Source organism: Canis lupus, chromosome X (assembly GCF_003254725.2).
Source record: "Canis lupus dingo isolate Sandy chromosome X, ASM325472v2, whole genome shotgun sequence".
Taxonomy (NCBI): Eukaryota; Metazoa; Chordata; class Mammalia; order Carnivora; family Canidae; genus Canis; species Canis lupus.
This window is the reverse complement of record NC_064281.1, coordinates 108,555,379-108,578,897: the sequence shown is the minus strand read 5'-3', so window position 1 is coordinate 108,578,897 and position 23,519 is coordinate 108,555,379. Positions and strand designations below refer to the sequence as shown.

General features: G+C 43.6%; 1 long non-coding RNA gene across 1 annotated transcript; it reads right to left on the bottom strand.

Moving 5' to 3' along the window:
• Positions 1-211: 211 nt before the first annotated feature.
• On the bottom strand, positions 212-23,100 carry LOC118353672 (uncharacterized). The gene is made up of 3 exons (XR_004812963.2): positions 22,978-23,100; positions 5,227-5,296; positions 212-419 (listed from the first exon to the last, which is right to left on the bottom strand). It is a non-coding gene; the product is annotated as an uncharacterized LOC118353672 (long non-coding RNA).
• Positions 23,101-23,519: the final 419 nt, after the last annotated feature.

The window sequence follows — 23,519 nt, the reverse complement described above, 5'->3', positions numbered from 1 at the left end:
CACCTCATAGTGTAAGATTTCAGCACTCAAAATAGTCTGCAGAATTTAGTACGACACTTTCTAGAAGGGAAGTGGGAATATAGGTTTCCTCCACTATCCAAAAGTAGAGTGTGCCTATGAAATCTTTCATAAGAGGAAATGACATAAAGCAAAGAAGCAATTACCATTAATTTACATGGAAATGTTTTTTATCATTCTCAGACCCAAATAATAACTTCTCTTAGGCTTTTATTATCCCTTAGGATACATCTTGCTAATGGATGCACAAAATAAATGGAGATAAAACCCAGAACTCACAGACCAGGTCAAAACTCTTGGCACCTTGACACTGAGATGTTGAGTGCAGTGCAGTTCCTGGAGAAGGGGCTGAGGGGTGCCACTCTCGCTGCTGGGGTGTGAGCTGCCTCTGCAAGGGCTCCCTGCAAAACCAACATTGAATGCTCTTTTCACTTTCCACCTTTTGTCTTAAAGGCAAAATCCTCTTTGGATTTCTTTCAGTTAGCCAAAACTGGTACCAAAGTAGGTCTTGCATAAAAGCAAAGTGGTGTTGGGTAAACTTTGGAAAAGTGGGGAATACCTGATAGTCCTTTGCCTTAATTAATTGTAAGCATCTGACTTAATAAAATGTTCAGGCTGGAAAGGAAAGCTCATAAAACACCTTGTGCAAACTTCATTTTCAGATGGAGAAAACAAGGCCCTAGAAAGATCAATGACTGGCCCAATATCACTGTTGGTGGCAGAGCTCAGTGTTGAACACAGGTTTCCTGACTGCCACTCCAGCACATCTTCCACTCTACTAGTATTTATTAGTATTGTAAATAAAGTCATGCCCTCTGCCTTTGCTGGGCACATGGGTGTGTTTGTGTGTGTGTGTGTGTGTGTGTGTGTGTCTAATGAAAACACACAGAAAGGAAAGCATTTTTGGAATGTGCCACTATACTTTTACACGTAAAGATTTTAAGCTAGACTTTTATTTTTTTATTTTTCAAAAGATTGATTTGAGAGAGGTGGGGGAGGGGCAGAGGGAGAGAATCTTCAAGCAGACTGCCCCACTGAGCACTGATAATAGAACCCACAAGATCATGACCTGACCTGAAACCAAGAGTCAGATGCTTAACCAACTGAGCCACCCAGGTGCTCCTAAGCTACATTTTTAAACTGAGCTATTGTGTAAGATTTTAGGACGAAATTTGCAGTTTATTGCCTTTTGGCTGTAGGCTAAAATGACCCCAAGTAGCTGTTTGCTTTATAATTTATTTTTTAACATTAGTTTGTTCTAAAAAGTATATTGGATGTCCTCAATCATAGGAATACCTAGCATTATTTGTATGCCTAGTTGTTCATGAAATCAGGAATATGGAATATGACCCATTTAGATAGGGAAATAACGGACTAGAACTTTTATTAATATATTTTTACTTTTATCTAAAATATTTGCAGTTCTCTAGTATGGCCTAGAAGCTCTGTGAGGGTAAGTTATGTCATTTTGTTCACCACTGGATCGCCAGTACCTAGTATAGCACCTAGCATGTAACAAGTGTTCAATAAATATGTTGAATGAATGAAAAAAAATAAATTTTAGACTCAAGGTAGCTATGTGATGTGCATCAGTATAATTTCTACAATCGCTGTAGAGTTACTTCTCCAGACTTCATGTGTTTGAATTTCATATCAGCTCTATTTATCTGGCGTTCCTCCTCACAGAATGTTGGAAGTGAAAAAAGAAAGTAAGTGATCATCTAATCCAACTCCTGCATTTTACAGAGGGGGAAATAGCCAGGCCCATAAAGAGGGAAGTAACTTCCCAAGAGTCACACAGCTAGTTAGCAAAAGAGCCTGGGTTAGAACCTAATTAAATTTACTTTCTTATGTTGGCTTTCACATCACTAGGTCAGTGGATCTCAATCTTGTTTGCTCCCAATCAGCAGCATCAGAGATATAAATTCTTGGGCCCACCCTGGACCTTAACGAAACAGAACCTCTGGGGCTGGAGCCCAGCTGCTGGTGTTTTAACCAGCCCTCCAGGTGACTCTGATGTACTCAGGTTTGAGAAATACTGGTCCACCTAATCTTAACATCTCTCCTGATACTCCATGATGTTCTATGATTTTAGGCAAATGGGATTTTCTCACTTGATCAGTGGTTCACTTACATAAAAATAACGATACCTTGTGTATTTTGGGTTATTAGTGAGATTGAGGAAAGAAGTCAGGAGTCATGGCTGTTTTCATATAACCCACTCAGGTTTCTGACACATAGAGTATTCCTGTTAGGATTTGTTAAAGTCACTTTAGTAGATCGTCTCAATTTGTTGGCATTTCTATGTGTGTAATACAGGCAATACAGCGTAGTAGTCAGTTACATGGGTCTTGCAACCAGATTGACCTGGGATTAAATCCCACCTTTACCACTAACTAGTTGTGCAGCTTTGGGTGCATTACTTAAACCTTCTTAAGCCTCACTTTCTCATTTCTACAAAGAGGATAATCATATATGTATTCCTCAGTATTGTTATGAGGATTAAATAAGAAAAATGCATGCAAAGAGTTTAATATAGTGCCTTGTACATAGTAATTGCTTAGTAATGGTATAATGGCAGCTAGTATTATTATGATGATGATTATTAGCATAATCATCATTACCATCATCATCATCATTTGTTCTCAAGTAGGATGGATTATTCATTTGGACACAGATTTGGCATAAATTTAAAACTGGTAGGTAATTTTTTTAGTATTCCAAAGGTTGTGGTGTCCATTAAAAATGTCTGCTTTCTTTGAGTGTTGTTTGAATGTCCTCAGGCTTTTTGAAAGTGAGTTTGGGGCACAGCCCAGAGAATGGTTTCCGAGAGTTCCCCAAATTGGATTCACACTCAAAAACTTTGGAGATGAATCTGCCTACATCTGGTTTTCCTTCCCAAATATAAAAACACATCAGAACACAAAATTATCTTTGAAATCTATTCTTACACATAGATGGTTTTCATAGAGTCACTTCCGGCCTTTACTAGCTCTGGTACAGGGGAACGCGAGTTGGTGGCAATAAAAACTTGGCTGCCTTGCCCCACATAGGCTATATGTTTCACCAAGTCCTCAGAATCCGGTTGATAAATCTTGCTTAATCTTCAAATTTAGAAATTAGGACAAAATACAGTGGTGAATAATCCTCCACAGACCAAAGGATCTCCTCTTGATGAGGTAGTAACGCCCCTTTTCCAGACGTCTCTTAAGAATCTGGGCAAAGGCCCTGTGCGCCCTCCCTTTCCGGTTAGGGAGCCAGGAAAGTAGCCACACCTGGAGTGAGTTTGGGTGGCGGTGTCCCATGCAAATTCCCCTTTCAAGTCATTTTAAGAATTTCAATGCTGACAACTTTTATTAACAATTCTCCGTGTTTCTGTCATTGAGGGAGAAGGAGGAAACAGGGTCCCTGGTGTATTTCTCGGCAGAGTCATGAGTATATTACAGCCTCTCAATTTTTGAAGTAAGCTACATTTCAGGAGATGAAACAAAGGTAACTCTTAACATCTGCCGATATGTTTTCGGTTCTTATATCAAAGAAAGTGCAATGGCCACAAATCCTAAAGAAAGAAATGAAGCTTTAGAATTTATTCAATTAGAAGATGTGAAATGCTGAACTAAGTCTACTTTGGCAAGCGAAGTGTTGTCGATAGACACAAATGCTTTCAGGAAGAAGTGTCTTAACTGCAAGAGTCTTTTTGGTTAGGTTTCAAAAGCCTTTGGGGCTTGGCTGAGCTCCCCAGATGCTCTACCAAATGTTTGTGAATTGAAGAAAACTTGTCTAGCTTTAGGGAATAGAGCCCCCCGCCCCAGGAAGCATTTGCAAACCCACCCCCCACATTTCTCCAACCAACCTTTGGTCCGAAGTTAATTTTCGTGAAGAGTTACCAGAAAGTATCTGTGTTGTACGTGTGGGTTTTTTTTTTTTTTAATTCTTGTCCTTTTGCAAGTCTACAAAAATAAAGCCTACTTAAAATTCCACACTCGTGTAGATGTGGCCTTAGGGAAGACCCATTAGACACAGAGATGATTAATGCTCCCCTCGGAATCTTATTTGCTTCTTCAACTGATTGCTCATATAGAATCTTACTTACCAAGTACTTAAGTATTTAAGTGCCTTATCATTCTTGGAAATCACTACTCACTAGCCTGCACTGGAGAATGAGGTGAAGTGTGAGCCCGCAGTGCTTCCTGGATGGGTTAGGAAGCCCACTCCCTCCCACTCTGTCCCACAATACTGTCTCCACGTCTGTCCCCGCGCACAAAACAAAACAAAACACAACAAACCCCGCTCTGACATACTGATCCTAGAGCACCAGTCCTTGCAATACACGTGCCTGTAGGACATCTAAATATTATTGGGCACTCTATAATTTGTAGCACCAGATTCTTTCAAATGGATATTAATCCTCGAAATCATGGGGGTGGGAGGGAGGAAGGAATTGTTAATTGTCCCAAATGCCTGCTAGACGTCTCCTCTTGGCTATCCTCTGGTGTGATGTCCAACCCCAAATCCTTATCTATACTCCCACCACCTGGCAAAAAGCTCTTGGCTTCTGATTTCCCTATTTCTACTCACTCCCCACCAAAAACCTCAAAAGCATCCCCGCCAGCTTTCTAACCCTCTTAAAATGCATTCCACCATTTGCTAATATTTCTTGATAACAATGACCAAATCAGCCTCTTCAGGCCTCTCTAATTTCTTCCCCCTTTCTGTTCTCATGGACATCCTCTTGTTCAGGCCTTGGATGCCCCCCACCGTCCACCCCCACCATCGATCAGATTCTCCACTGCTCCTCATCCTCAAATTCCCTCACCCTATAATCAGCCCTCCACATTTACCATGAGAGAGAGCTTTCTAAAAACAGAGGCTTGATCATGCCACTAAAAGCCTTAAATAATAAGAGCGAAGAGGCAAGAGGATAAAAGCTGCGTGGGGTTATCAGAACTCACACTTTAGTGCTCAAAATGAACAATTATCCTGATTTTAAGTATACCCAAGTCATTTTCCTAAAAATTACAATTATTATAGTGAAACACTTCTCCAGTGGTTGTAGGCAAGACCATTATACACTTATGTCATGGTCATAACCACGTGATGTCAAGAATGTATTGTATATATTTGCACTTCCAGTTTTGTCTGATTTATCCAATCATATGCAGTGATGAATTCTGTTATTTGTGCCACAAACATTTACTGAGTACTTACTATGTGTCAGATGCTGTGCTGTGCCGTAAGTACAACATGGTTCCTGCTTCATGGAACTCTATCTGACCATCTAGAAGAAAAATAAAGGCTTGAATAACTCTCCATCATCCACAAGGTAGAGTTCAAACTCCTTGTTATAAAACATAATGAAACAAATATTTGTTGAATATTACTCTGAGCAAGGGCATTTAGTAGGCCTCTTCCAGGGTGCCTTCATATTTCTCTTCGAAAATGCAGATGTGGGGCACCTGGGTGGCTCAGTCAGTTGGGTGTCTGCCTAGAGCTCAGGTTATGGTCCCAGGGTCCTGGGATGGAGCCCTGCGTCGGGCTCCCTGCTCACTGGGGAGCCTGCTTCTCCCTCTCCCTCTGCCTGCCACTCCCCCTGCTTGTGCTCTTCTCTCTTTCTCTGTCAAATAAATAGAATCTTTTAAAAAATAAAATGCAGATGTGGTTTTGAGGATAAATCTGTGAAACTCCAACTAGGCTAGGTTTGCTACAGACTCTCCTATTAGAAAGTTTCCAGGGAGAGCATTGGGTGTGGAAGCTGGGCAAAGACTCAGAGAAGGAGGTTTCCTAGTAAATGCCCAGCCCTGTCAGACTCAGGTTCACTGGTGGAAGTCCTCCTCTTCTGGGGATCCCCAAAGGTCACCCTAATGCCCACTAAAGTCCAAGAGAAATTGCAGCCAGCAGCAACTTTCACTTGAGAGAATGTTCCCTATAGCTTTCCATGTGAACAAGAAGCTGGGCATGACACCGTGGTCTATAAAATCATTCTGAAATGCCATAATTTCTCTCTACCAGTGAGCATGAAGAGTCACATTAGTATTTAAAAATCATCCAAACAGGCAAGTGCTGTGATTACACTAAATCAACCTAATTTCTAAATAGCTTGAGTAAACCCTGGTTGGATGTTAACGTATAAACTTGAAAGAATTCGGTAGAAGAGAGCAAACAAGTTGGGTGCCCTACTGAATTGCAGTGCCTGGCAATGCTGGCTCCAGCTGACTTCTTCTGAGGTCTAATGGACCTCGTTCAATGAGGTCGATGGCCTTATTCTGTGAGGTCATAGTTTTTAAAAGAGCTCTTGTATCATTCAGTAATTCAACAAATATCTACTGAGCACTTGCTATGCACCTGCTGCTTCCTTAGGTGCTGGGTGTATGCTGGTGAGTGGCAAAGTTCTAGCTTTCATGGGTCTCTCTCTGTAGTGGACTGAGACAGAAAAGAAACACCTAAGTCGATATGTAATCTAGAACTCTATAGAGAAAAAGAAAGCGCATGAGGGGGAAAGAGAGTCTGAGGCAGGATTGGGATAGCAGTTATCTTAAGACAGCCTGGCGGCATGTCTAAGGAACTAGCATCTGTACAGGGAGTTGAAGGAGGTTATAACCACAGATTTATCTGGAGAAAATAGCAAGGACAAAGTCTTCCAGGCAGTAGAAAAGCTTGAGGTGTTCAAAGACCAACTCACAGCAGGAAACGTAGGGAAATGGGTGTTAGAGAGGTAGCCAGAGGCCAGATAAGTCATGGCCCACATCTATCAGGGAGGTCAGGGTAAGTACTCCAGGTTTTATTCTGAGGGTATTGGGGAACTACGGGAGGCTTTTGAGCAGTTAAAGCACCCAACTCTCATTTTTGTTGTTGTTGTAATGTAATCTTTGATTTTTAATTGTGACAAAGTACACAGCATAAAATTTGCCATCTCACCCATCTTTAGGTACAGTTCAGTGGCATGAATTGTATTCATATTGTTGTACAACCATAATGATCATCCAGCTCCAGAACTTTTTCATCTTCCCAAACTGAAATTCTGTCCTCATTAAACAACACCCCCTACCCCTCTTCCTTCATCCCCTGGCACCCCCCATTCTACTTTCTGTCTCTAAGAATTTTCTTTTTTAAAAAAGATTTTATTTATTTATTCATGAGAGACACAGAGAGAGAGGCAGAGACACAGGCAGAGGGAGAAGCAGGCTCCATGTAGGGAGCCTGATGTGGGATTCAATCCTGGGACTCCAGGATCACGCCCTCCACCGAAGGCAGGCACTAAACCACTGAGCCACCCAGGGATCCCCTGTCTCTAAGAATTTTCTGCTCTAGGTACCTCTTATAAGTAGAGTAATACCTGATTTATCTTTTTGCAACTGGCTTCTATCACTGAGCATGTCCTCAAGATTCATCCATGGTGTAGCATGTACTAGAATCCCCTTTTTAAGGCTGAATAATATTCCATGGTATGGCTGTACCACATTTTGTTTACCATTCATCCATCATGGGACACTTGAGGCATTTCTACCCCTTGGCTATTATGAATAATGCTGCTATAGACACGAGTTATACAAAGATTTTCATTTCTTATTTTTATTTGTTATTATTAATATTGCATTTTATTTATTTATTTGAGAGAGGCAGCATGAGTGGGAGAGGCAGAGAGAGAGAATCTCAAGCAGGGTGCATGCTGAGTGTGTTGCCTGACATGGGGCTTAATTCCAGGACCCTGAGATCGCGACCTGAGCTGAAACCAAGAGTCAGATGCTTAACCAACTGTGCCACCCAGGCGCCCCATGATTTTCATTTTTTTTTTTAAATCAACCTAGATACTGTGTTTCGAGGAGACAGTAGATGTCCAGACTGGAAGCTGGAGATGAGTTAAGGGGCCAGATGAACAATGATGGAAGTAGTGGAGAAGGTAAGAGGTCATCAAACTCTAATTAGATCTCAAAGATAAATCAGGCAATCTGGGATGAAGCAGTGGTCACTTTTCTGTGCATTATTTTTCCCAAGGCTAGCGTCTGATTTAGTGGGATTCAGTTCTCTCAACTTGTTATGGAAAGTCAGCAAATGCTACTTCTAGAGAAATCTGGTTATTCACCTACATTGAGATTGATGAAAGTTCTGAGCAATCTAGAAGCCTGGAGGATTTCTCCAGGAGCCAGAAAAACTAAACAAAACACCAAAAATGCTTTATTTATTTTATCCATGGTGGGGGAGGGGGGAAGCCACCTAATATATATTTGACTTTTCTCTGCCTCCTTGAAGAGAGGACACTGAGACTATTTTAGACTTTTCTGGATGACTTGGTATCACATTTCTGAAAGAGCAACTTTGGTACTGAGGCAGGTGCATCGTAAGCAATGTCTTTAAGGCTACTGGTATAAGCAGGACCACTTTCTCGCACAGTAAATGGTCTTAGAGTTCTATATTTCTGTACTTAGGTGTATGCCTTCTTCTTGAGGGTTTTGTGTCCCCTTCCGTGTTTGTGTACTTGCCAATACTGCTCCTCTTCCTCTTCCTAATCTACTGGCATGGGAAGCAGTGTCCAGCACGGTACCCCTTCAGCAGTAAGCACTTGAAAAATGCTCATAGTGTGACAACAGCCAAACATGTTCACAACTTGAGTGAAAGAAAAGAAAACTGTCACAGAAGGAGGAACTGTATTGTGCACAGCGTTGTGGTTGTTGTATTAGCCCTGTAGGGGCCTCTAGTTTTCTTCCTATATGTTTCTTCACATACGTTCAGAGTAGCCAAGTTAGCCATAGGCCTGAGCCACTGGTAACAGCTAAAAAAGACCTGATTAGGCCATGCATGCGGATCCCAGGACTGAGAAGCCACAAAATGAGAAATCTCTTCCTGTCTCATCTATTCTGGTCAGAGCCATACTGCAAAAAGATGTGCGATTTTTGAAAAGCATCAACTGTTTGGCATCTGTTTTAGGGAAGTTCACAAGCACATTTTCGATGACAAAAGGAATGTGTTATTTTCTTTATTTTCTTGCCAAAGAAAAATGCATTCCGAAATATAGACTATTTGGATGGGATCACATTTAAACTAGAAGTACATGTGAAAATTACAGAACCTTAGAGCAAGAAGGAGCTCAGAGAGAGATGAGAGAAACGGGGAGACATGTGGACGCGAGGCTAAATGACACCCTCATTATCGCAGCTTACAGTCCACATTTCTCAGTGAAAGATTTTAGAGCTGTTCCTAGGATTCAGTTTGCATGTGTAGCCCTGTGTCTGATGAGAAATATGTGGGGAGAGATCTGGAATTGGTAGTGACTCTGCTGATTATACTAACTTGGGGGTCCTTATTTTAAGAGCATGAGCGCTGGACTCAAACCAATGAACGTTACCACTGGTTTATATTTAAAACTTAACATGTGCCCTGTACTGTGCTAAGTACTTTACATATAACTCATTTAATCACTACTTAGCCCCTCGACGAGGGTACTATTATTGCACCACTTTACAGAAGAAAAAACTGAGGTCTGGGAAATGACACAACGGGTATTTAAACCCAGGTTTTGGTGAGGTCAAAGCTAGAGCCCCTAACCCTTGTACCGTACTGCATGCAAAAAACAAGAGAATCCGAAAGCCTTTGTTAAATGGCCTGAAAGCTAGAGCTGAATGGAACCAATAGAATGACACTCCCCATATCCCAGAGGTCTCCAAGGGAACTGATTCCTGCAAGAATGCAGAGCCTCCTAGAAGCCAATCAAGGACTCACCGTAGACACTGCTACTAGCTAAGCCCTAGAAGAGCCAGGACAGAACAAAAATCTGAAAGAACAAGAACAAGAAATTGTTAGGCTCAAAGAAACAGTACTGAGAAAGGGGGCTATGGAGACCTGGCAAAGCTTTTTGGCACACCCAGCCACACTCAGAAGGCAACAGTCACCGGTGCCTTGGTCACCTAGAGTATGTGACAGTCCCTCAAATGGAGTATCAGCTCAAGTGCTGTTTTATCCCAAAGCAACAGGTTCACTATCTCTTCTCTCTACCAGAATGTAAGCTTCTTAAACGCAGTCACCGTATCTTTTTTTGTACAAGAATGTATCCCTGGTGCTTTATACAGTGCCTGGCACATAGAAGGTGCTCAAGAATGATTTACTGAATTCAGCCATGCAAGAATGAATGACAGAGCCCAGTTGGCCATCCTGAGCTACAACTCAGACATTCCCAACATCCTCAAGTTCTCCAGTCTTAAAACACACAAATAAGAGCCTAAGCTCCCAGTATTTCTAACTCCCTTCCTTCTTGGTACATTGGTAGGACTGCACTTTCCCACCCCTCTTAAAGTTAGGCATGGCCCTGCGACCTGCTTGAGCCCATGAAGTGTGACCAAAAGCTTTGAGAACATTTCCCTACCTCTGCAAACACAGACACAATGAAGGTGGCACCTCCCTCAGCCTGGGACCCCAAGTGAGGACCAGATGGAGAAGAGCCAGCCAACACGCAATGGACATGGGGCATGTGGCATGGGCAAGAATGTTTTAAGCCACTGAATTGGCGGGGGGTGTTATTTCAGCCCAATACAGCCTTGCCTGACTGATACATCATCCAGTTTGCAGAAAATCTCATCTTTATATTAACTTTCCTTTGCCAAGAATTCCTGGCAGTTGTTGAGAAATGCCTACAGCTTATAAATCCATTCTGGTTGTCATTTGTCACTTCCAGGTTTAGACCACAGTTCCAGTTTTCTCTGTTGGTCGCCTCTTACCTGCCCCTTACCCCCATAACCAATGTTCCCCAAGGTGCCATTCTTTCATCCAAACCATGTCCCAGCAAATGACAATAGAATTAAGAGCTGGCTGTGGAGTTTTACTGAAGGCTTGAGAACAGCAGAGAATGCTGTGGTCTGGATGTTTGTGGGTCCCCACAATTCATATGTTGAAATCCTAACTCCCAATGAGGATGGCATTAGGAGGAGGTAGGTGAGGGGCTTTCAGGAGTGCTTAAGTCATGAGGGTGGTGCTCTTATGAATGGAATTAGTGTTCTATAAAAGAGGCTCCAAATAGTTCCCTAGCCACTTCTGCTATGTGAGGACACAGTGAGAAGGCATTGGCTATGAACCTGGAAGAGGGCCTTCACCCCAACTCAACCATACTGGCATCTCCATTGTGAACCTGTAGCCTCTAGAACCGGGAGAAATCAATTTGGGTTGTTCATAAGCCACTCAAGTCCATGATATTTTGTTATAGCAGCCGGAGGGGACTAAGAGAGGAATTACCATGTCGAAAACAAAATCTTAATGTTGGTTATTCATGATCATATTCCCTAGACTCTATTGGCCAGATCTATGTCCAAAGGGCCCCCTGCTGGCTGGCTCTTCCCTTAGTCCCATCTTAGGGACTTAACTGCCCTGTCAAAGGTCTAGCTATCTAGCTCCCACGCAGGAAAGGATCTTTAACCTTGTCCACACTCTCTAGAGGCCACCCTTGACCTTCTCTTCCAAGGCCCATAGGGAGAAGGAAAGTGGTACTTGTCTGCAGAATGTCTTTGTAGAAATGCCACTCTGTCGCCCCCCCCCCCCGGGCAGCCCACTGTGTATATCATCGATAGGGCAGTTTTGCTCTTCATCTTCACAACCTCTTCATCCTGGAGCAGAATCTGAGCTAGAGCTTTGCAAATCAAAAGCCCATTGAAGTGATTTTTCCCAAAAGAAGAGAGCAATATTTTCCCAGCAATGAATTCTCAAAGCAAAAGTAAGAAGCTGTTGGCAGCTTGAAATAGCAGCCTGTGCCTGCTCTGGTTAATTTTGCTTCCTTTGTTTTATTTTGTATGGATCCATACACCAATCTTGTCCGGTGGCCTGGGCTTGAATGTAGGATCACTGGGAAGGTTAACTCTATCTGCTGCTACTTTGTAAAGAGAGGTAGATTCACATAGGGGTTAAAAGTTTGGATTCTGGAGCCAGACCTCCCTTCACAGAGTAAGCGCTAAGTGTTTCCTATTACAGTAATGCCTCTGGGATGACCTGCTGACATGTCTGGTTCCCTTTCTAGAGAGCTGAGGCTGGATGGATTGCAAGGGCTCATTATCTTTAATGACCAGAGGCAGAACTAGTTCAAGGGCTGGGTGCCAATCTAAATTGTGGAGGGAAGCAAAGACCAGTACCAAAGGTATGGATCTCAGAAGTGAGGCCATGGGCAGGGAGCCAGGCAAGAGATCAGGAACCAAGAGCTAGAAAGTAGAATCCAAGGCAGGCCTGGGATTTAGACCCTTGACAAGACCAGGGACCTGGTGCTTGTCATTAAGGTGTGGTGTGGAAAGGCCAGGACCAGGCTGACCACCCAGGACCAGGCTGACCACCCTCGTAGGAGTTATTTTCCTTCTCAGCATCGTAAAGCTCCATCAACAAAGAGAAATATTAGTCCCTTAAGCCAACATTTTCCAAAGCATGCTCCGGATAAAACATCAGTTCTTGAGGAAGTTAATAGGCACATTGTGAAACCAGTTTGGGAATTGTAGCATTCAACAAAAGTTGAAACATGTTCCCTGACTGCAGGGCCTCTCTGAGGATGTCAATATGCAGCGTGCATCTGCAGGAGGTACCTGAATTGCACAGTGGCCCCCTGTACACACTTGAGGAGGGGAACTTCTTTAAAGCATCATCTCTCCCTGCCATAGTTCATTATATCTACAAAGCACTTTAGGCTCATCACAATGAAATGTGCCGTGCAGGTTCAATGCAGTTTGACGTCGTAGGTGGATGGATGTAATCACACTATCAGGCTGGGAACATCAAAACAGAGACAGAAAAGGCTGCAAGGGACTGCACCCAACCAGGTGGTTGGTAAAGCAGAAGTGGCAGAAATCAACCATGTTCTCTTGGGGTTGGTGAGAACCAAGGTAGAGGAGGCTGGGTAGGTGTAGTCAGATAGAGATTCCTTCTCTGGGAGGGGACCAAGGGGGGTTTCCTGAGGAGACTGGCCACTTCCGGAGCATCTGTCCTGTGCCAGGCATGGTGCTATATATGCTTGATATTTAATTTTTCATTAAACTCTCTCGATGACCTCTCAAGGAGAGCTCATGAATCTACTCTGCAGATTAAGAAACTGAGGTGGGGGGAAAAAAAGGAACTGAGGTGGGCGGGAGTTGTACAAATCCCCTAAGGCCATCCAGGTTTATTCATTTGCAGAGCTGGGATTCAACCCATGGCGGTCGGATTGAGTCCAAAATCCGTGGCCTTTGCTTGCCCCCACCAGACCATGTGATCTCAGTAGACTGGTGCTCAGGGCTCTCTAGCCCAGGCCTTGTGGGTACATAATCTAGTAGTAAGGGGAGGAGGAAATACCAACAAGTAGCTCAAATCAAGGTATGCTAGAAAGGTGTTTTCATCAAGTCAGCTTGGGGGGGGTGCTGGTCAGGGAGATCTTCCTAAGAGCAGCAGACCCTTGAGCTGAGTCCTGATAAAAATTGCCAAGGGGCAAAGGAGTAGGTGGTAGGTGCTGGTGTGTGTGTGTGTGGAGTACATTCCTGACACAGGAAACAGTGTCCATCTGGGAACTGTCATAAACACTTTTCAAATGAAAAAACAAACTTCTCTTCAAGCAAGAAGTCGATATTACAGTTGCTGATAGTTCCGTTTCAGAAGTTCAGAGACCCGACCACCAAAGGAAAATACACCAGAAGCGAAGGGAAAAACCAAAGGCATGGCTAATCTGCCATCTGCACCGATGATGTAGGAAAATAAACGAGAGCTAAGCAAAACAAAACAACACAAGAAACGCCTCAACAAAAAAGTCTCCTTTTGAGACAGGAGGAAAGCTCTGTCTCCCAAAGCCACGGTCGCGTTTTCCGTGTTTATGCTGCGGTGCGACCGAGGCCTCCAGTGTCCCGGTCGGGGGGCCTGTCCCTTTTTTTTTTTTTTAACCTACAGGGTCCGGGCCGTCTCGGGCACTTCCCAGAGTCGGACGGAACCCGCTTCAGATGCGGGGGCTGGATTTCAGCTGCTGCGCCCGCCTCCCAAGCCACAACATCTGAACGCAGCCTCCTCCCAGGCAAGGAAACAGTCAATAAGGAAATACCATAGCTCGGCCCTTTGCAACTTGCTCGAAGTGTGAGGCGGTGCTTCATTTCCTGATCGCTCAGGTGGAAATTGTAAAAACAATTAAGAGCAATGACTAATCACCGAATCAAAGCAGGTTGCCCAACTCATTTGCAATTGTGTGCTCCGTTCTGTGTGCCAACAAACAAAGACTCGGGGAGTTTATTATTTAAACCAATTAAAAGCTCAAGGCAAAGCGAGTAGTCAATTTGTGGCCACGTGGTGGGGGAAACATCAGTTGGAAGAGCCTGAGGAATTTCGTGAGCGGAGCCATATGGCCCAAATCGGAATGAAGCACCCAGGATCACCGGGAAAGTCGGCCGTGAAAGCAATTTCAGAAGGAAGGGCTGCACCTAGCAAGAGCAGACCTGGGCTCTGTGCTCGCCTCTCCGCGCCCCCCGCACCCCCCAACTCCGCGCCACCTGCCCCCTCCTTCCCACCCCCCACCCTGCCGCCCCCTCCCCCACGCCCTCACCTCCCCCGCCCCCCAGCCTGCCTGCGGGGCTGGTAGGTAGTTCCAACGAACAGTAAAAGGAAAACGAACTGACTAAAATTCAAGGTCTGACTGTTCAGCAAGAGACATTGCTAAATTTCCTGTCCACCATTTGCACTTTTATGTATTTTAGAGCTACCTAGAGAGTTCTTAAAGGCCCAGATGATGAAAATCGGCCGCCCTTCTGCCCAAATGAGGTGCGCAGTCCATCTGGAGAGGGCACTCACACTTTTGTATGAAGCTGTGGGCCATAAAACGGAAAGTAAAGAATTAAAAACTGAAGCCATTTGGTAGCAGTTATAAAAAAAAAAAAGGCGGAGGGAGGTAGAAGGGGGTGCGGTGGGGGCAGTCACTTGAGCAAATTAGATTTACAGAATGGATGTAATGGAGTAAACCTTTACTGAAAGTTCCTTTTCACGTCCCCATGAGATATTTTCCACTCACATTTTTGTTTTCTGGCCTACAAGTCCCTCTGTGCCTAACTACTTCCCCCGCGGCTCCGACCCCCTGCATTTTCCTGGAAAATCTAATAATTCTGGTGCTCCTAATGGATCTCACTTCTTAAGGTCCTGGTCCCTTTCTCCTTCAAGTTTGCTCCAAACAAGCATTCGCAGACACTCCTGGTTATAGAAGGAGGAAGGTCAGTTGTACCGGAACCAACTGGAAGATTCTGACAGCTCCCGCAGCAAGCAGCAGCTGTCCTGTAGCCTGTTGTATATTATAACTACTGCACTGAGATTAAATCATTTTCGTACATCAATAAACAGTGTGGTTCATGGTATGCGGACACATACATTGAGTCAATTCAGCTGTAGCATCATTCCTTCTAAAAGTCTAGCACTGTCGATACTTCCAAAATTAATAAGGCACACCTGTCCATGTGTTGTGGGGTGTCAGGATCACTGCTCCCACTTCCTGCGGTGTGGAGGAGGGCAGCAGAGCAAAGGCAGAGGGGCTGCCATGCTCTCTGCCTGCGCCTATCCTAAAGGGTTCCCTTGCAGCGGGCATCCCGTTTCAACTCATGTATTCTAGCAAGTTGGCAGGGGCAGGCCCCACCTGTTCTGTAAACTCAGGGGCCTGTAGAGTGAGGCTGAAAACACCAGCTTGGGACCTGTGAGTTCTAAAGCCGACTCTGCTACTAGGAGCTACAAAGTCCTCAGAAAGTCAGCCAGCCTCAGGGACTGGCTTACCATCCAAAGAATCTTCCTTCCTAAACTATTAGTCGTGGAAGAGAGTGGCTGACTGATAGACTGAAAGCCTGTCCCCATTCCTAAACCAGTGGGGACGTGATCGACACGCCACAGAGATGAACTGAACTGGTTTAAGTAGTAGACTTAAAAGAGGCGGTTCAGAGGCGCCTGGGTGGCTCAGTGGTTGAACATCTGCCTTTGCCTCAGGGCGTGATCCCAGGGTCCTGGGACTGAGTCCCACATTGGGCTTCCAGCATGGGGCCTGCTTCTCCCTCTGCCTAGGTCTCTGCCTCTCTCTGTGTCTCTCATGAGTAAATGAATAAAATCTTTTAAAAAAAGAGGCAATTCAAAGCTCTCCCCCTGACTTTTTTTTTTTTAGAAGAAATTTGGCCCTCTCTGCCAACATCCCTGAGGTTCAACCCCTTGCAGATTTGGGATGGCCATCCATCTGTGTGAGAGCACTGGGAAGTCTGCTTAATTTACAAAACAGAATGCCAACCCCGCCTGCCTGGCTGCCTGTCAAGTACAATAGGCATTACAACAGCTAAACAAGATGTAGTTCTTCAGGAGGAGAAATGGGCACAGCCAGGGCAGGCAAACTCCAGTCCCTTTGAAGTTAGGCACAGCCACATGACTTACATCAGCCAGTGATGTGTAAGTCCAAGTGCTATATGTTAATTCTGGGTAGAAGCAGGTAATTGCTTCCATTAAAGAGCTTCCAGAGTGCTCTTGGCCTGCCCAGGTAATCCCCGAGGCATGGTGTTGAGATGATGTCATCAGACGGAGTGAGTACACAGAGTGAGTACACAGAGCAAACTTGACCCATGTTGCACATGTAGCATGAGTGATCAAAATATTTTTGTTGTGGGGCACCTGGGTGGCTCAGTGGGTAAGTGTCTGCCTTTGGCTCAGGTCCTGATCCTGGGGTCCTGGGATCAAGTACCGCATCAGGCTCCCTGCGGAGAACCTGCTTCTCCCTCTGCCTATGTCTCTGCCTCTCTCTGTGTGTCTTTCATGAAAAAAATAAAATCTTTTAAAAAAAGAAATATTTTCTTTGTGTCAGACCACTAAGATTTGGTGGTGGTGGGGTGTTTATCACAGCATATTTTAACCTGTTCTGACCAGTTAAAGTTAGATTCTAAGGCTACAGTTCTTTTTATTCCCAAAGCTGTACCTTAGTCACTCCCCGGAGAGTCTAATCTTGATTAAAAAGCTATTTTACCAAGTGGAAAACATGATTTAGATAAGTAATATTGGAGGCACTCTAAAGGACATGCTGACCATCCCATCCTTTTAACTCTCCAAGGTCTAATTTTATGCCAAATTAAATAACCAGAAAGTAATTTATCTTAACTGATTTAGCGTAGGTCCATGCAGAAATGCATTTGTTAAACCTTAATTTATTATTCAAAATTGATCTCCAGAAATGTCATTCTTTGCAGAAAGCAAGGGAAGACTGCATACAATGCTCTTTGGATCACAGTCTCTGTGATAAAGTCTGCCTGAAATCTGGTTCCGAGGCAGAAAATATCTCCTTTGTTTACCCAGCTTTCTTTATTTAGACAACTGGAATCATATTTCCATTTTTACTTTGGCTACCAGTGAGCTCAGAGCTAAATTTATCATTCCATTTCCAGAGTTATCACGTTGCTTCTTCCTGGCATAATTCCTTTTGCTTCTAATTCCAGTCTTTTATTTTTATCTTACAAACTGGTTGCAAATCTTGTAGAAATATTGATAGCGATAGATGTGATGAATTGTTTTCTTTTCAAGACAAACTCACTTGCAGGCCCAACAACCTCCACAAAGTGAATCCTGTCTGTTCCCATGAGACCCAGTTCCATAGGGTCACTGCCTCTCATTCATCTCTCTTCTGTCTTCAAAGAGGAGAAAATAGTCTCAGTGGCTACTGGATGGAGTTTGTTTGGCCTTTAGAGGTATAGGGACCTTGTTTGTTTGATTCAGGGTAGAAGAATTAGACTACCCATTCAGAAATAATCTAATTCTCTGTAGTCTGGGAATAGCAGAATAGGACAGTAAAAGGACACAGGACATTCTAGGCAATGCTACTGCAAAGGAAACTTTACCATGATGGAATCTGTGGTTGTAGTAGAACTTGGTGTTTTATAGTACCTATAGAATTGAAGTGAGGGAAGGAAGAAATACACAAGGCTAAACCACTAAATCAAATAACTTTTTAAGGATTTTATTTATTTATTCATGACACACACACACACACACACAGAGGCAGAGATATAGGCAGAGGGAGAAGCAGGCTCCCCACAAGGAGCCCGATGCAAGACTCCATCCCACAATTCCGGGATCACACCCTGAGCCAAAGGCAGATGCTCAACCGCCGAACCACGGGGCGTCCCTCAAATAACTTTATAGAAGTCCCAAGAAGCTCGGTAAATTGTGTTTCCTAAATGAGGGCACGGTTTCTCAACCTCAGCACTGTAGACATTTTGGGTACATGATTTTTTGTTGTTGTGGAAGCAGCCCTGTGCACTGCAAGATGTTTGGTAGCACCCCTGATCTTTATGCACTCTATACCACTAGCGCTCCCCCCTGCCCACCGCCCGGAGTCACGACAACCAAAAATGTCCCCTGGGTGGGGTGCAGTGGGCAGAAATGCCCATCATTGCTATCCACTGAATTAAGGTCAATCTTTCAACAGAAACTCCTGCCAGAGTCAGCCATATACCCTGTCCTCTTGTCTGTCTTATAAAAGAATCACAATGGCTATGTTTGTGTATCTACTATGTGCCAGACGCTTTTACATGCATTATCTCATTTCATCCTCACCACAACCCTATGAAAAATTTGAAGTTTAGAGAAGGTCACACAAGTAGTGGGAGAGAGAGCAAAGAGACAAATCCAGACCCGCCTGGCTCTAAACCTGTGTCCTTACCCACTGTTCAACCCAGATCAACAATGATTGAGGGTACTAATTATCCCAATTTTACAAATGAACAAACTGAAGTCATTCCAACTTAAGTGATTTACCAAGAGCACGCAGTTAGCCCTTGGCAGAACCAGGGTTCTCATCTAGATTTCCATGACTCAAAAGACACACCTATTTTTTTTCTCCATATGGATCTATTAAGTGGTTGCTGGGCCATTTGTACCCTCTCCCACTTGGGTGCCAATACAGGCAAAAGGGTGAGACATCTGGAACCAATGAAGTTCAGAGATTGCACCAAAGGGAAATACCAAAGCAGTGGCAATCAGTGAAAGAAAAAAAAAATCTGTTGGTACTGGGGAGGCCACACAGCTACCACAGTTTGCACTGAGAAGAAACAGCCCAACAACTACTACCACTTAGGGAACTCTTTGAGTATTTCTCCAGTAATCCTTGACCTTCACCTGCTTCGCTGCACTCCCAAAACAGGAAAACAAAACAAAAACAAAAACAAAAACCTTGTGACCGAGTTCAGTTTTCTTAAAGCACTTTGGGATGATTTTGCTTTATGTCTGCTATGACTAAGCCAAACTAAATCATATTTTCTGCAGTGATGATGATGAAAAGTCAATCTCCCATGAACTCCCCATATGCCCAAGCTAGGATTTAACATGGCAAAATTGATGTGTGAACTAGTGTTGCTATTTAATGTGGATTCTATCAAAGTGTTCATAAAACCTGGGGCTGCAGCTGGCCCCCATTAGGTAGTTTCTTGGTGAAAGTTTTCCAAGGAAAGCTTTTTTAACAGCTTCATAAAGCCAGGCACAAAAGGGCAGGGCAAAGACTGGCTGAAAGACATGGGACTTTTTATCTTGGAAATGTTAAATGGGGGGTTGTCCTGTTTCTTTCTGGAAGAAACATTGGAAGGTATTAAAGGCTACATCTTGAGCCTTATGTGATTTCATTCATGTATTCGTGTGTTCGTTTGTTCAACATTTATTTAGCACCTACTATATGCCAGGCCTTGTGCCAAGTATTAGAAGGAACAAAAAAGATGAGTAACACTTGGATGTGAAGGTGGAAAGAGACTGGTGAATATTTACATTTATAAAGATATCTGGAAATGTGCCTGGTGCCAAAGAACTGCTCGGAAAATGTGTGCTTATTCCTTCAACATGTACAATTAGATGCTAATACTTTGAGGATAATCATTCATTTACTGCTAAAAGGTAACTACCAACTTCACACAAAAGGTAATGTTTGGGCCCCCATTTGGGAAAGTGTGCTGTTATCTTAAAAGGTAGGTTTTCATCTGAACAACCAGATGCACATGTTAGTTCTGTACATAACACCATTAAACCTTCCCTCCCTGCCTATATCATCCCTCTGCTCTTGGGAGACTGATACTCCAGAGTGAGGAAATTACATTTGTTCCTTCTTTTTAAAAAAAAATTTTTTTTATTTATTCATGAAAGACACAGAGAGAGGCAGAGACATAGGCAGAGGGACAAGCAGGCTCCCTGCGGGAAGCCTGATGTGGGACTCGACCCCAGGACAGGGAGATCACGACCTGAGTCAAAGGCAGACGCTCAACCACTGAGCCACCCAGGCGTCCCTACATTTGTACCTTCTTATGCATACAGTGTTAAAAGATGTCTTTTCACCCAGGCAGACTCTCTTAGTCACAGACCCAGGCTAGTTCCAAACTGATGTACATATTGACCGTTCATCCAACCAACCCTCTCATTCAAACGTCATGAGTCATGATGCTACAGTAGTTCAGAGGAACAACTTGATCTCCTGGGGGATGAGGCAGGCAGGTTAGTCTCTGTGAAGGAGACACTCTAGTAGCTAGATCTTTAGGATGCAGCTTGTACACAAGTATGAAGAAAAAAATTCTAGAGTGGGGATAGCCTTAGCAAAGATGCAGAGGTAGGAACATGCCTGGCATGTTTGGGGAACAACGAATAAACAAGATCGACAGGAACACAATTCATGGTCGTGGTGGTTAGAGTCAGGTCATGGAGAACCTCAAACTCCAGTCTAGGGTACTGCACAAAATTAGGAGCCTATATATGTTACAAACATTATTCCTGGGAAAATATGGAGCAAAGATGGAGTCCCCAGATTCTCAAGCATTTGATTCATAACAGTATCATTTGTTATACCGAGTCTCAGAATTGTTTGTCCTTCCAAAAGATCCCTATACTATGGAATCCATAGGACTTTGGGGGCCTCTGAATGAAAAGGTCCTAAGAACTCAGGGCAACACTACCTGGGGAATGCGTCCCTGAGAAAAGGAACTAGCATTTGCAGACATTGTGCAAGACCTTGGTACATATATTCTTTCATTCTCACAGAAACCCAATGGGGTAGATTCTAATATAATTCCCATTTTACAGATGAGAAAACTGAGCCTCAGATAGTATAGCCAAACAGGATTCAAACATTCGTCTGGTTTATTCTAAATCCAGTATTCTTTTACCATACCATATTGAATCGTGAATGGAATCCTTTTGCAAAACTTTGAATGGGGGCATCCGCAATTAATCCATATGCCCAGTTGTTATTCTCTTGAAACTTAGTAGTAAAATTCTTATTTTTCTGTTGTCTAAACAGTCTTGAATGTCAGATTTTGGGGGGTTCTAGCCAAATTAGGGAAAACAGTAGCCAAGGACTTCCAGAACAATTCATTACAAAGATCAAACTATTTCCCATATTTACTCAGCCATCAAAGGACACCATTCCATGGAGCAGAGAAAATGATACCAACTGGAGCTAGCCAGGTGGCTGAAGTTGAGGACAGAACCCTCAAACCATGGGCAGACATGGATTGGCTCTGCAATTCTGGTAGGGTCTGCTGAAACTATAGTGAACAGTTATACTAACGGGTAACCTAGGACACCACTCAATAGTTTGCAAAGGTAGACAACTGCCCTCTGAAACACCACCACCCCCAACTTCACAAATGAGGAAACTGAAGTTCAAACTAAGGTAACTAATAAACTAAGTAACTGGCTCAAGGTCACCTATCTGAAAAAGTGGCAAAAAGTGAGATTCAATCTCTAGTCTTTCGATCCCAAAGTTCAGTATACTACTCTTTAGATGCCAAGGCACCTGTTTCCCTTCATTTTGGCAACATGACTAGTGGACAGACTACAGAAAGTCACCGACTTAAGTGTTTTAATTTCTCCATGCTGAACTTCCAGCTTCTGAGGCTTCTCTCTCCAGCCCCACCTCCAGCTCTCCATTGACTAGCCTGACCAGGGGGTCTGGCACCATGCAGACATAGTCTATGTGTCATATGTGCAGGGGAACTCCATCCCTAACTCCCAAATGCAATAAACGTGACTTTTAACCTTACGGAAATCCAAAACACATGGCAGTCATAAAAATGGTATTGGAGAAATTAACAACAGGTTATCAGAGAGACAAGAATTTCTAGTAGTATTATATAGATGAGTCACAACGAGCCTCTGTCAAAAGACCTGGATGATATTATAATGATAGAGATGACAAAGAAAACATAGGAGCAAGATAAACAGCTACCTGGCAAGCAAGGCAGAGACACTCAAAAGTCTCTCTAAAAAGTCATCAAACCATTCTATTCACTGGCTACCACATGCTGTCATATATTTTTAGTAATATATGTGTGAAAATGCTTCTGCATACATCATTGTCTTTGTCCATCAATCAGCTAATTCCTTATGGATAAGAAAACCAATAGATGACACAACCTTTTGGCACTCAAGCCAGTGATCTGCTTAGCTTCTGAGAAGACCCTAATCTAGGTCCTGAGGACCTGATTAGGAGTTGAATTATGCAAGAGCCTTCTACTCAACATCCCTTAATACAGTGGTTCTCAAACTTGGGAGTCCATCATAATCACCTAGAGGGCTTATCAAACCAAAGGCTTCTGGACCCCACCTTCAGAGTTTCCGGTTCAGTAGGGCTGGGGCTGGGCTCCAGAACTGGCATTTCTAACAAGTTCCTGGGTGCTATGGACACCACTCGTCCAGGGCCACCCACACTCAGTGAATAAACACTGAACAGCCACCCAAGTGATTATCTGAAAACATTTATTCTGTCCCTATCACTCTTTTCGGGTACCTCCAGTGGCTCCCAGCTGCTGAGATTCAGATTCTGGTTTCTGGTACTGCCAGCTCCAGGCACCCATTCTCAGCAACCTCATCTCTGTACTCACAAACACAGACCCTCCTGTGCAGGCAGGAAAGTATCCTTGCTCGTCCCTCAACTCAGCATTTTCACTGCTGACTTCAATCCTTGCTTCATGCTGTTCCTCTCAAAGAAAATGCCTTCATCTTTCTTTTGCTTACCGGTAACAACAGCCTCTGGCTCTCGCTCCATTTCCTCTAACTGGCTTTTTGGCTGTTCCAGCTGCATTACGTTCCTCCTTTAAAAAAAAAAGCCAATAGCAATTCTAAATTTGCCCTCCTCAGTTTAGCAAGCAGGAAGTTGACCAGTTTCACCTTTGTCCCCTCTAAGTATCTAAACTCTGTTCCGCCAAGAGACCCATGTCCTAAGCAGTGTTTCACTACCCTCTCCTTCCGGGACCCACAGCAGCGCTAGACAAATAGCATATACTCAATACAGTAGTCTCCACTTATACATGGGGAGCTCATTTTCACACTCCCAGGGGATGATGCCTGAAACTGCAGATCGTACTAAACCCTAGATAGACTATGTTTTTCTTGCACGTACATACCTATGATAAAGTTTAATTTACAAATTAAACCCAGCAAGAGATCAATAATAATAAAATATAAAAATAAAATATATAACAATAGGCTGTCATAAAAGTTATGTAATGTGGTCTCCCCTTCTCCAAATATCATATTGTATGGACTCACCCTTTTTG